Here is a 12,244-nt window from a genome sequence, read left to right as displayed (position 1 = left end):
ATTCAAATATTATTCATAGATAGACTTGATCATAAACCCACAATTCATCGGTCTCAACAAACACATCGCAAAAAGAAGATTACATCGAATAGATCTCCACGAGAGAGGGAGAGAACATTGTATTGAGATCCAAAAAGAGAGAAGAAGCCATCTAGCTACTAACTATGGACCCATAGGTCTGAAGTAAACTACTCACACTTCATCGGAGGGGCTTGGATGATGATGTAGAAGCCCTCCGTGATCGATGCCCCCTCCGGCGGAGCTCCGGAACAGGCCCCAAGATGGGATCTCGTGGATACAGAAAGTTGCGGCGGTGGAATTAGGTTTTTCGCTCCGTCCCCGATCGTTTGGGGTACGTAGGTATATATAGGAGGAAGAAGTAAGTTGGTGGAGCTATGAGGGGCCCACGAGGCAGGGGGCGCGCCCTAGGGGGGCGCCCTACACCCTCGTGGCCGCCTCGTGGCTTTCTTGACTGAGGGTCCAAGTCTCCTAGATCTTATCTGATGAGAAAATCACGTTTTTGAAGGTTTCATTCCGTTTGGACTCCGTTTGATATTCTGTTTCTCCGAAACACTGAAATAGGAAAAAAAACAGCAATTCTGGGCTAGGCCTCCGGTTAATAGGTTAGTCCCAAAAATAATATAAAAGTGTAAAATAAATCCCAATATAGTTCAAAACAGTAGATAATATAGCATGGAGCAATCAAAAATTATAGATACGTTGGAGACATATCAAGCATCCCCAAGCTTAATTCCTGCTCGTCCTCGAGTAGCTAGGTAAATGATAAAAAGAGAATTTTTGATGCGGAGTGCTACTTGGCATAATTTTAATGTAATTCTTCTTAATTGTGGTATGAATATTCAGATCTGAAAGATTCAAGACAAAAGTTCATATTGACATAAAAATGATAATACTTCAAGCATACTAACTAAGCAATTATGTCTTCTCAAAATAACATGGCCAAAGAAAGTTCATCCGTACAAAATCATATAGTTTAGTCATGTTTCATTTTTGTCACACAAGAATGCTCTCATCATGCACAACCCCGATGACAAGCCAAGCAATTGTTTCATACTTTAGTAATCTCAAAACTATAAACTTTCACGCAATATATGAGCGCGAGCCATGGACATAGCACTATGGGTGGAATAGAATATAATGAGGGGGTTATGTGGAGAAGACAAAAAAGGAGAAAGTCTCACATCAACGAGGCTAATCAATGGGCTATGGAGATGCCCACCGATTGATGTTAATGCAAGGAGTAGGGATTGCCATGCAACGGATGCACTAGAGCTATAAATGTATGAAAGCTCAACAAAAGAAACTAGTGGGTGTGCATCCAACTTGCTTGCTCATGAAGACATAGGGCACTTGAGGAGGCCCATTGTTGGAATATACAAGCCAAGTTCTATAATGAAAAATTCCCACTAGTATATGAAAGTGATAACATGAGAGACTCTCTACTATGAAGATCATGGTGCTACTTTGAAGCCAAGTGTGGTAAAAGGATAGTAAAATTGTCCCTTCTCTCTTTTTCTCTCATTTTTGGGCCTTCTCTTTTCTTATGGCCTTTATTTTTTTTGGGGGGGGGGGGCTTCTCCCTTTTTATGACCTTTCTCTTTTTTTAATTCCTCACTTGGGACAATGCTCTAATAATGATGATGATCACACTTCTATTTATTTACAACTCAATGATTACAACTCGATACTAGAACAAAGATGACTCTATATGAATGCCTCCGGTGGTGTACCGGGATATGCAATGAACCAAGAATGACATGTATGAAAGAATTATGAACGGTGGCTTTGCCACAAATACTATGTCAACTACGTGATCATGCTAAGCAATATGACAATGATGAATGTGTCATGATGAACAGAATGATGGAAATTTGCATGGCAATATATCTCGGAATGGCTATGGAAATGCCATAATAGGTAGGTATGGTGGCTGTTTTGAGGAAGATATAAGGAGGTTTTTGTGTGAAAGAGTGTATCATATCACGGGGTTTGGATGCACCGCGAAGTTTGCGCCAACTCTCAATGTGAGAAAGGGCAATGCACGGTACCGAAGAGGCTAGCAAGGATGGAAGGGTGAGAGTGCGTATAATCCATGGACTCAACATTAGTCATAAAGAACTCACATACTTATTGCAAAAATCTACAAGTCATCAAAAACCTTGGTACTACGCGCATGCTCCTAGGGGGATAGATTGGTAGGAAAAGACCATCGCTCGTCCCCGACCGCCACTCATAAGGAAGACAATCAAATAACACCTCATGTTTCAAATTTGTTGCATAACGTTTACCATACGTGCATGTTACGGGACTTGCAAACCTCAACACAAGTATTTCTCAATTTCACAACTACTCAACTAGCATGACTTTGATATTATTACCTCCATATCTCAAAACAATCATCAAGCATCAAACTTTTCTTAGTATTCAACACACTCATAAGAAAGTTTTATTATTAATCTTGCATACCAAGCATATTAGGACTTTACGCAAATTACCATGCTATTAAGACTCTCAAAATAATCTAAGTGAAGCATGAGATATCAATAGTTTCTATAAAACAAATCCACCACCGTGCTCTAAAAGATAGTGAAGCACTAGAGCAAAACTATAGAGCTCAAAAGATATAAGTGAAGCACATAGAGTATTCTATCAAATTCCAAATCATGTATGGCTCTCTCAAAAGGTGTGTACAGTAAGGATGATTGTGATAGACTAACAAGCAAAGACTCAAATCATAAAAGACGCTCCAAGCAAAACACATATCACTTGGTGAATAAAAATATAGCTCCAAGTAAAGTTACCGATAGAAGTAGACGAAAGAGGGGATGCCTTCCGGGGCATCCCCAAGCTTTGGCTTTTAGGTGTCCTTAGATTATCTTGGGTGTGCCATGGGAATCCCCAAGCTTAGGATCTTGCCACTCCTTGTTCCATAATCCATCAATTACCCAAAACTTGAAAACTTCACAACACAAAACTTAAAGTAGAAAATCTCGTGAGCTCCGTTAGCGAAAGAAAACAAAAGACCACTTCAAGGTACTGTAATGAACTCATTATTTATTTATATTGGTGTTAAACCTACTGTATTCCAACTTCTCTATGGATTATAAACTATTTTACTAGCCATAGATTCATCAAAATAAGCAAACAAGACACGAAAAACAGAATCTGTCAAAAACAGAACAGTCTGTATTAATCTGTAGCTAGCGCAAGATCTGGAACCCCAAAAATTCTAAAATAAATTTCTGGATGTGAGGAATTTATCTAGTAATCATCTTCAAAAAGATTTAACTAAATATCACTTTCCAAATAAAAATTACAGCAGTTCTCGTGAGTGCTAAAGTTTCTGTTTTTTACAGCAAGTTCAACAAGACTTTTCCCAAGTCTTCCCAACGGTTCTACTTGGCACAAACACTAATTAAACACAAAAAACACAAAAAAAACAGAGGCTAAATAATTTATTGATTACTAAACAGGAGCAAAAAGCAAGTAATAAAAATAAAATTGGGTTGCCTCCCAACAAGCGTTATCGTTTAACGCCCCTAGCTAGGCATAACAAGCAAAGATAGATCTAGGTATTGCCATCTTTGGTAGGCAATCCATAAGTGGCTCTCATGATAGATTCATATGGTAATTTTATTTTCTTTCTAGGGAAGTGTTCCATGCCCTTTTTAATGGAAATTTAAATCTAATATTCGCTTCCTTCATATCAATAATTGCACCAATCGTTCTAAGGAAAGGTCTACCGAGAATAATAGGGCAAGAAGGATTGCAATCTATATCAAGAACGATAAAATTCGTGGGCACATAATTCCTATTTGCAACAATAAGAACATCATTAATTTTTCCCATTGGTTTCTTAATAGTGGAATCCGCAAGATGCAAGTTTAGAGAGCAATCATCAAAATCACGGAAATCTAGCAAATCACACAAAGTTTTGGGAATAGTAGAGACACTAGCACCCAAATCACACAAAGCATAAAACTCATAATCTTTAATTTTAATTTTAATAGTAGGTTCCCACTCATCATAAAGTTTCCTAGGGATAGAAACTTTCAACTCAAGTTTTTCTTCATAAGATTGCATCAAGGCATCAACGATATGTTCGGTAAAGGCTTTATTTTGACTATAAGCATGAGGAAATTTTAGCAAGAATTGCAACAAGGAAATACAATCAATTAAAGAGCAATTTTCATAATTAAATTCGTTGAAATCCAATATAGTGGGTTTAGCATCATCTAGGGTTTTATTTCTTTTAATCCCACTTTTATCAATTTCATCATCAAGATCTAAATACTCCGAATTTTTAGAACACCTTCTAGGTAAAGGTGGATCATATTAAGTCCCATTATTATCAAGATTAGTATTGCAAAACAAATATTTAATAGGAGACACATCAATAACTTTTAGATCTTCATCATTATTTTCATAGGAACTAGAAGAACACACTTTAATAAAGGCATCTTTCATAGCATGGGTCCTAGGGGTTCTTTCCTTGCACTCATCAATGTAAATTCTCATGGCTTTGAGAGACTCATTGATATCATGCTTAGGAGGAATAGATCTAAGCTTTAAAGAATCAACATCAAGAGAAATTCTATCAACGTTCCTAGCCAAATCATCAATCTTAAGCAATTTTTCTTCAATCATAACATTAAAATTCTTTTGCGAAGAAATAAATTATTTAATATTACATTAAAAATCAGAGGGAATCTTATTATAATTTTCATAAGAATTGTTGTATGAATTACCATAATTATTAGAGGGATTACTAGGATAAGGCCTAGGATTGAAATTTCCTCTATACGCGTTGTTACCAAAATTGTTCCTACCAACAAAATTCACATCCATGGATTCATTATTATTCTCAATCAAAGTAGACAAGGGAATATCATTAGGATCAAAAGAAACACTCTTATTAGCAAATAATTTCATAAGTTCATCCATCTTTCCACTCAAAACATTAATTTCTTCTATCGCATGCACCTTTTTATTAGTGGATCTTTCAGTGTGCCATTGAGAATAATTAACCATAATATTATCTAGGAGTTTAGTAGCATCTCCTAAAGTGATTTTCATAGAAGTGCCTCCCACGGCCGAATCTAAAAGATTTCTAGAAGCAAAATTCAATCCGGCATAAATTTTTTGTATAATCATCCACAAATTCAAACCATGAGTAGGGCAATTACGTATCATTAATTTCATTCTCTCCCAAGCTTGTGCAACATGTTCATGATCAAGTTGCTTAAAATTCATAATATCGTTTCTAAGAGAGATGATCTTAGCAGGAGGAAAATACTTAGAGATAAAAGCATCTTTGCACTTGTTCCATGAATCAATACTATTTTTAGGCAAAGATGAAAACCAAGCTTTAGCACAATCTCTAAGTGAAAAAGGAAATAGCTTCAATTTAACAATATCATTATTGACATCTTTCTTCTTTTGCATGTCACACAAATCAACGAAGCTATTAAGATGGGTAGCGGCATCTTCACTAGGAAGGCCGGAGAACGGATCTTTCATGACAAGATTCACCAAAGCAGCATTAATTTCACAAGATTCAGCATCGGTAAGAGTAGCAATTGTAGTGCTAATAAAATCATTGTTGTTGGTATTGGTGAAGTCACACAATTTAGTATTATCTTGAGCCATCGCGACAAACAAGCAATCCAACACATGAGCAAACAAAAAGCGAACGGGCAAAAGAGGCAAATAGAGAGAAAGGATAGAGAGAGAGAGGGCGAATAAAACGGCAAGGGTGAAGTGGGGGAGAGAAAAACGAGAGGCAAATGCCAAATAATGTAATGCGGAAGATAGGGATTGTGATGGGTACTTGGTATGTTGACTTTTGCGCAGACTCCCCGGCAACGGCGCCAGAAATGGCTCGTTGTCGGGAGTCAAATCTTGACTTGTGCGAACCTCCCCGGCAACGGTGCCATAAATTCTTCTTGCTACCTCTTGAGCACTGCGTTGGATTTCCCCAAAGAGGAGAGGATGATGCAGCAAAGTAGCGTAAGTATTTCCCTCAGTTTTTGAGAACCAAGGTATCAATCCAGTAGGAGGCTACGCGCGAGTCCCTCGTACCTACACAAAAACAATAACTCAACGCAACCAACGCGCTTAGGGTTTGTCAATCCCTTCACGGTCACTTACGAAAGTGAGATCTGATAGAGATGATAAATAATATTTTTGGTATTTTTGATATAGAGATGCAAAGTAAATAAAGTAAAAGCAAAGTAAAAGCAAAGCAATAATAAAGTGATGGAGATTGATATGATGAGAAAGAGACCCGGGGGGCATAGGTTTCACTAGTGGCTTCTCTCAAGAGCATAAGTATTCTACGGTGGGTGAACAAATTACTGTTGAGCAATTGACAGAATTGAGCATAGTTATGAGAATATCTAGGTATGATCATGTATATAGGCATCACGTCCGAGACAAGTAGACCGACTCCTGCCTGCATCTACTACTATTACTCCACTCATCGACCGCTATCCAGCATGCATCTAGAGTATTAAGTTAAAAACAGAGTAATGCCTTAAGCAAGATGACATGATGTAGAGGGATAGTTTCATGCAATATGATAAAAAACCCATCTTGTTATCCTCGATGGCAACAACACAATACGTGCCTTGCTGCCCCTTCTATCACTGGGAAAGGACACCGCAAGATCAAACCCAAAGCTAAGCACTTCTCCCATGGCAAGAAAAACCAATCTTGTAGGCCAAACCAAACTGATAATTCGAAGAGACTTGCAAAGATAACCAATCATACATAAAAGAATTCAGAGAAGATTCAAATATTATTCATAGATAGACTTGATCATAAACCCACAATTCATCGGTCTCAACAAACACACCGCAAAAAGAAGATTACATCGAATAGATCTCCATGAGAGAGGGGGAGAAGATTGTATTGAGATCCAAAAAGAGAGAAGAAGCCATCTAGCTACTAACTATGGACCCATAGGTCTGAAGTAAACTACTCACACTTCATCGGAGGGGCTTGGATGATGATGTAGAAGCCCTCCATGATCGATGCCCCCTCCAGCGGAGCTCCGGAACAGGCCCCAAGATGGATCTCGTGGATACAGAAAGTTGCAGCGGTGGAATTAGGTTTTTGGCTCCGTCCCCGATCGTTTGGGGGTACGTAGGTATATATAGGAGGAAGAAGTACGTCGGTGGAGCTTTGAGGGGACCACGAGGCATGGGGGCGCACCCTAGGGGGGGCGCCCTCCACCCTCGTGGCCGCCTCGTGGCTTTCTTGACGGAGGGTCCAAGTCTCCTGGATCTTATCTGATGAGAAAATCACGTTTTCGAAGGTTTCATTCCGTTTGGACCCCGTTTGATATTCTGTTTCTTTGAAACACTGAAATAGGCAAAAAACAACAATTCTGGGTTGGGCCTCTGGTTAATAGGTTAGTCCTAAAAATAATATAAAAGTGGAAAATAAAGCCCAATATAGTCCAAAGCAGTAGATAATATAGCATGGAGCAATCAAAAATTATAGATACGTTGGAGACGTATCACACCACCTATCGGAACCACGCCCAAAATCTTCATGTCTACATTGCGTTTGCTCCCTCCAAACTCCTCCCTTTACCTTCATGTGCAATGTTTTACATTCCGCTGCTATACTCTTAGACTTGCATGTGTAGGTTGATTGCTTGACTAGTGCTAAGTTGCTAAAATCTGCCAAGACTTAAAATTGGGAAAAGACTAGATTTTTATTTGGTCAAGTAGTCTAATCACCCCCTCTAGACATACTTTCGATCCTACAGAAGCTGATACTGCCAGTTTTCCCTCTGATGTTTCGTTGCGCCACACCCATGTAGTAGAGAGACATGGCCATAGGGGTACATCAGCAGAAGCTACATCAAATTATCTTTCCAATGCAAAAAACCTCACATCATTTGGAGTTGTGAGTCAAAAGTTCTAACCAATCTTGTAGAAGGTGTCTAGGTTGTCAAGACTTCGCGAATTTCCGAGGAGCTCTTCAACAACTCCCAAAGTTGACTGCTTATTCCCCCAAGGAAGCCATGCAAACTCGCTTACTTTTGAGATAATTTTCACACCTATCTAAGGGGGATTGTCCCTGTTATAAAACCCAATATCCCTCATCCTCTAGAGAACCTTTTGGTCAAACCATTCAGCTACAAGCTTATGCAGCAAGACTGCTAGAGAGATCTGAGAGATCCTTGCTACCTTTGCTCTTGTGAGTTCATCCGGATTTGCGAGGAGGAGCCTCTGGTTCCCCCTAATTCGTGCTCTACGGTTCCGACCGTTTTGTGTGGCTTAGTCCCGGTTTGTGGTTCTGCGATTGTTCGGACATCGGGTTGGAGTTCTTGTAGCTCCGGTCAGCCATCCCCAACGTACGGGTTGCATCCAACCTTGGCAGGTATAATGCTAGTTATCTCGGCTGCTTGCAGCTAGTTATCCTCCCCAATTCGATCCTACGACGTGAACATCGGGCCACCCTCGGGGTGAACTCGTTCAACGGGTTCTCACCTATCAACTTATTCAATCTTTATGTGAGTATTTCAAGTTCCCTGGTGATCTAGTGTTGATTTTCAACATCTTCTTCTTCATCTTGAGAGGTACCATACTATGACAGACTTCTCCTTCGCTTTCCGAAGATGTATTTTGTTGACCATTTTCCAATTTCATCTTTTCTTTGTGAATTGTCAATAGCGCCATGACCTCGACATAGTGAAGATCTTCAAAGTATGGTCTCTGCTTGATTTCAGTAACGATTGGACTAAAAGAAGCATCAAGAGCACTGAACATCTTGTTAACCACATATCTATTGGTGATATCAGTAACTCCTCTTTGATGAAGCCTTTCAACAATGTTTGTCAGTCAATCAGTGAGTTCCATGGCACTTTCCTTTTGAAGACTTCTAAAGTTGGCAAACATGGCATGAAGCATATCAGTGTGGGATCCTGTTCGGAGAATTATTCCTTCATGGTCATTTTTATAGCATCCCAGAGTTGCTTAGCAGTTTTAACGTCTCTGAACCGAATGAACATTCCTCTTGATAGGATGTGGCATATGATATCTTTTGCCTGCATGTTTAGCCGAATGTTAGTGTCATCTTCGAGAGTGGGTGTTTCTGGATGTTGAATTGTGTATCCATTCTCCACTATCCGCCATAGCTCAGTACTGATAGCTTGAAGTCTGATTGTCATTCTTCCTTGCCAATAGAGATAGTCATTTCCATCGAAGATAGGAAACCTTTCAGAGTGCGAGGATCTACCTACGTACAACATATTCAAAAATCCAAGGTTGTTAGACCTTTAATAAACAGAGACAGGGAGAACCTGGCTTTGATACCAATTGTAGGGACTGTGAGTATATCACACAGAGGGGGGAGGGGGTGAATGGGAGATTCAAAAATTCTTGGGAATGTTTTGCATCTGGCCCAAACACAGTAGCGGAATAAACTAGAGCTAAACAAGCTTTAGACAGATATCCTACCGAGGAACAAAACCTTCAATATAGGAAGCAATGATAGCTCGAGCATAGTAGATTATGGGCTTGACTATCATGATGGTAATGCAACACACAAGCAATTGCAACAACATGTATGGAAACCATATGCGAACAGTGAGGTAAATGCAAGCAAAGGTGATTGTACTAAAATACTGCTCGAAAGATACGTGAGATATGCAGCAGTTTACACACGAAAGATAAATGATCAATAAATGAACAAATACATGATCATCGCAGAGTACGAAAGATAATTCCTGGAGGAAATACAGAGTAAATTGAATGGACCAGTGGTGCTTAATGGTGACAAGTGTATGTGGTAGACTAGTTCATCCTTCTGCCAAAGGACTACGTCTGGTTGGATGGACTTGTGATTGAACACAAGAGCAAACCTCTCTCCATCATATTCTCCTTCAACTGAGAGCTGATCAGAATCCAGCTGATTTCACTCGTGGTAGATGCTTATCGGTGATCTCCAAACCTTCAACAGACTTCCTTCGCAAACCACAATTACTCTTGGCTGTTGAAGATCTTGCTTGGTGAAGACAACAACTCTTCAACACTCAAACCGACACCTATCCATCTAGAGAGTGCGCAACTCTCAAGAGTAATAGGTACAAGAACTCTGACTTAGAACTACTGTGATGCTCAACCACTGTCTAAGTTTTGGTTCTTGGTTTTCTCTTGGTGGATTTTAAACTCAAATCTCTCGAAGAGGGTATGCTCAATCAATCTTCTCATAAATCATAAGTGAAGCAGCCACGGACAACATTGGAGCGGGGTGGCTATTTATAGCCACAACCTCCCCTGATGGGAAATGACCAGAATGGACATGTGGGACAACCAATGGCTGAACGACACGAGTCCAATGGTCGGGTTTTGAGCACAATGGTAACATTTCTTGCAGAGCAAGAAATGCTAACTCCTTAGTCCGAAAGATATCTCCTATAGAAACGAAGAACTACGATTTCTGCTGACAGGTAATCATTCGGAGTATAAAGATATTTCTCTCATAATTGCATAGGTTTGGGTTAAACATCACATCAGATCTAAGCTTCGGGAACCTATACCCCTCTTAATAGTACAGAGGTCCTACAACTCAAGAAAGAGAACAACAACAAAATGAATGCTATGTCTTTGCTTCGCCTTCGGTCTTCTCGGTCAATTCTCTTTGGACGAACACCGAACCAATTGCTTCTCATCAGCAATAGATTTTATGAGGTCAACTTCTTCACATCAATCTTCTCGCCTGAACAGCCTCGAGAGATATGACTGAATCTTCTCTGCATCTCAAATATCCCTCAGTGAAGTTCCTCAAACTTGGCACCAAAGATGACATTCTCTTCAGTTCTGCATGGACTATTTATCTTTGTTGGCATTAGCAAACAAATCAGTCCACATTTGTTTCTGTCAACAATCTCCAAAACACAAGAGGGCAAGAATTGCACCAACAGTTTTTTCTATTTGCAGACGGTTACTGAGACAACACTATGGACGATGACCTCAGATAACCCACACAGTTTGTAGGAAGTAAACATGTTGGATCAATGAACAATCACATACGATTTTCTCTGGACAACTGTTTGCTTTAGTCCACCTTGGACAAACATTTTCCACATGAAAAGTGTGTATGATGGACAACCTATGCCACACCATTTCTTCTAGTCACCGTGCATGATGCATTCGATAACACAAAATGACAAAATTATAAATGTAGTCTGCAATGGCAATGCTATCACAAACGATGTGATGCGGAAAATTGTGTGTGATGTACATACGAACGAAAACGTTTGTTTGGTATTCTTTGTGTGGGATGTACATACGAACGGAAACATTTGTCCGAGATTCACTGTGTGGGATGTATATACGAACACAAATGTTTGTCTCGGATTCATTGTGTGGAATGTACATATGAGCGGAAGCGGTTGTGCCTGTATAATTGTCTGCGATGGCTCCCCCGATCGCACATGAGCTTTTTTTGCCTCGCGCGTGTGACCGAAGGACCTAGCGTCGTCAGTTTCTGGGTCATCTTGGATGGACCCTCCTCATCACACACACAAGCAAGGCGATGGTTTAAAACTCTGCCACGAGAAGGGGGTTAAAAATCGTTTGTATAGCACGTTGCTGCACTAGTGATTATTCAAAAATTTCGGTGGGGGTGTAAGCAAGAAGAGCGCAAATTAGCTTTGGGTCTCATGGAAAGTAATGACAAGACCAAAGTACCCGCCTTGGCTTTAGAGCATGGCCAATGCATATCCTCATGGTGATGCCCCATGTGCCATGTAGGATCCGATGTTATGAAAAGAAGGTTCGGATAGAGAAGCGAGATCCTCTACAAGATGCAGGTGTTTGGGAAGAAAAAGTGTGGTCCGATGTAAAAATCTGAAAAAGTTGAAGTGAGGAATAGAGATGCATATGTATTAAAGTTTCTACTTTCTATTTCTTGATGAGGTCCAGTAATAGTAGCTTGCGTTGGGGAAAAAATCAATGTAATTGCTTTAAGCTACTTTTTCTCATGGGACATCTGTATCCATATGTCATCATTGTACATGCCCTTAGAGACATGTAACTATTTAATTTTTGTTGGCAAGACATGCCCGAGACTATTGTAGATATAGCTCCCATCAAATTGCACCACACAAAAGATCAACGCAAAATTTCTAACAGTATCTTTCCCTGTGCACAGAATTTCAAAAGTTGCTGCGATCAGAAGGCAGCCAGTACGAAGAACCTTTTTT

Source organism: Triticum aestivum, chromosome 3A, assembly GCF_018294505.1.
Source record: "Triticum aestivum cultivar Chinese Spring chromosome 3A, IWGSC CS RefSeq v2.1, whole genome shotgun sequence".
NCBI classification, from domain to species: domain Eukaryota; kingdom Viridiplantae; phylum Streptophyta; class Magnoliopsida; order Poales; family Poaceae; genus Triticum; species Triticum aestivum.
Note: the sequence above shows the minus strand (reverse complement) of the source record.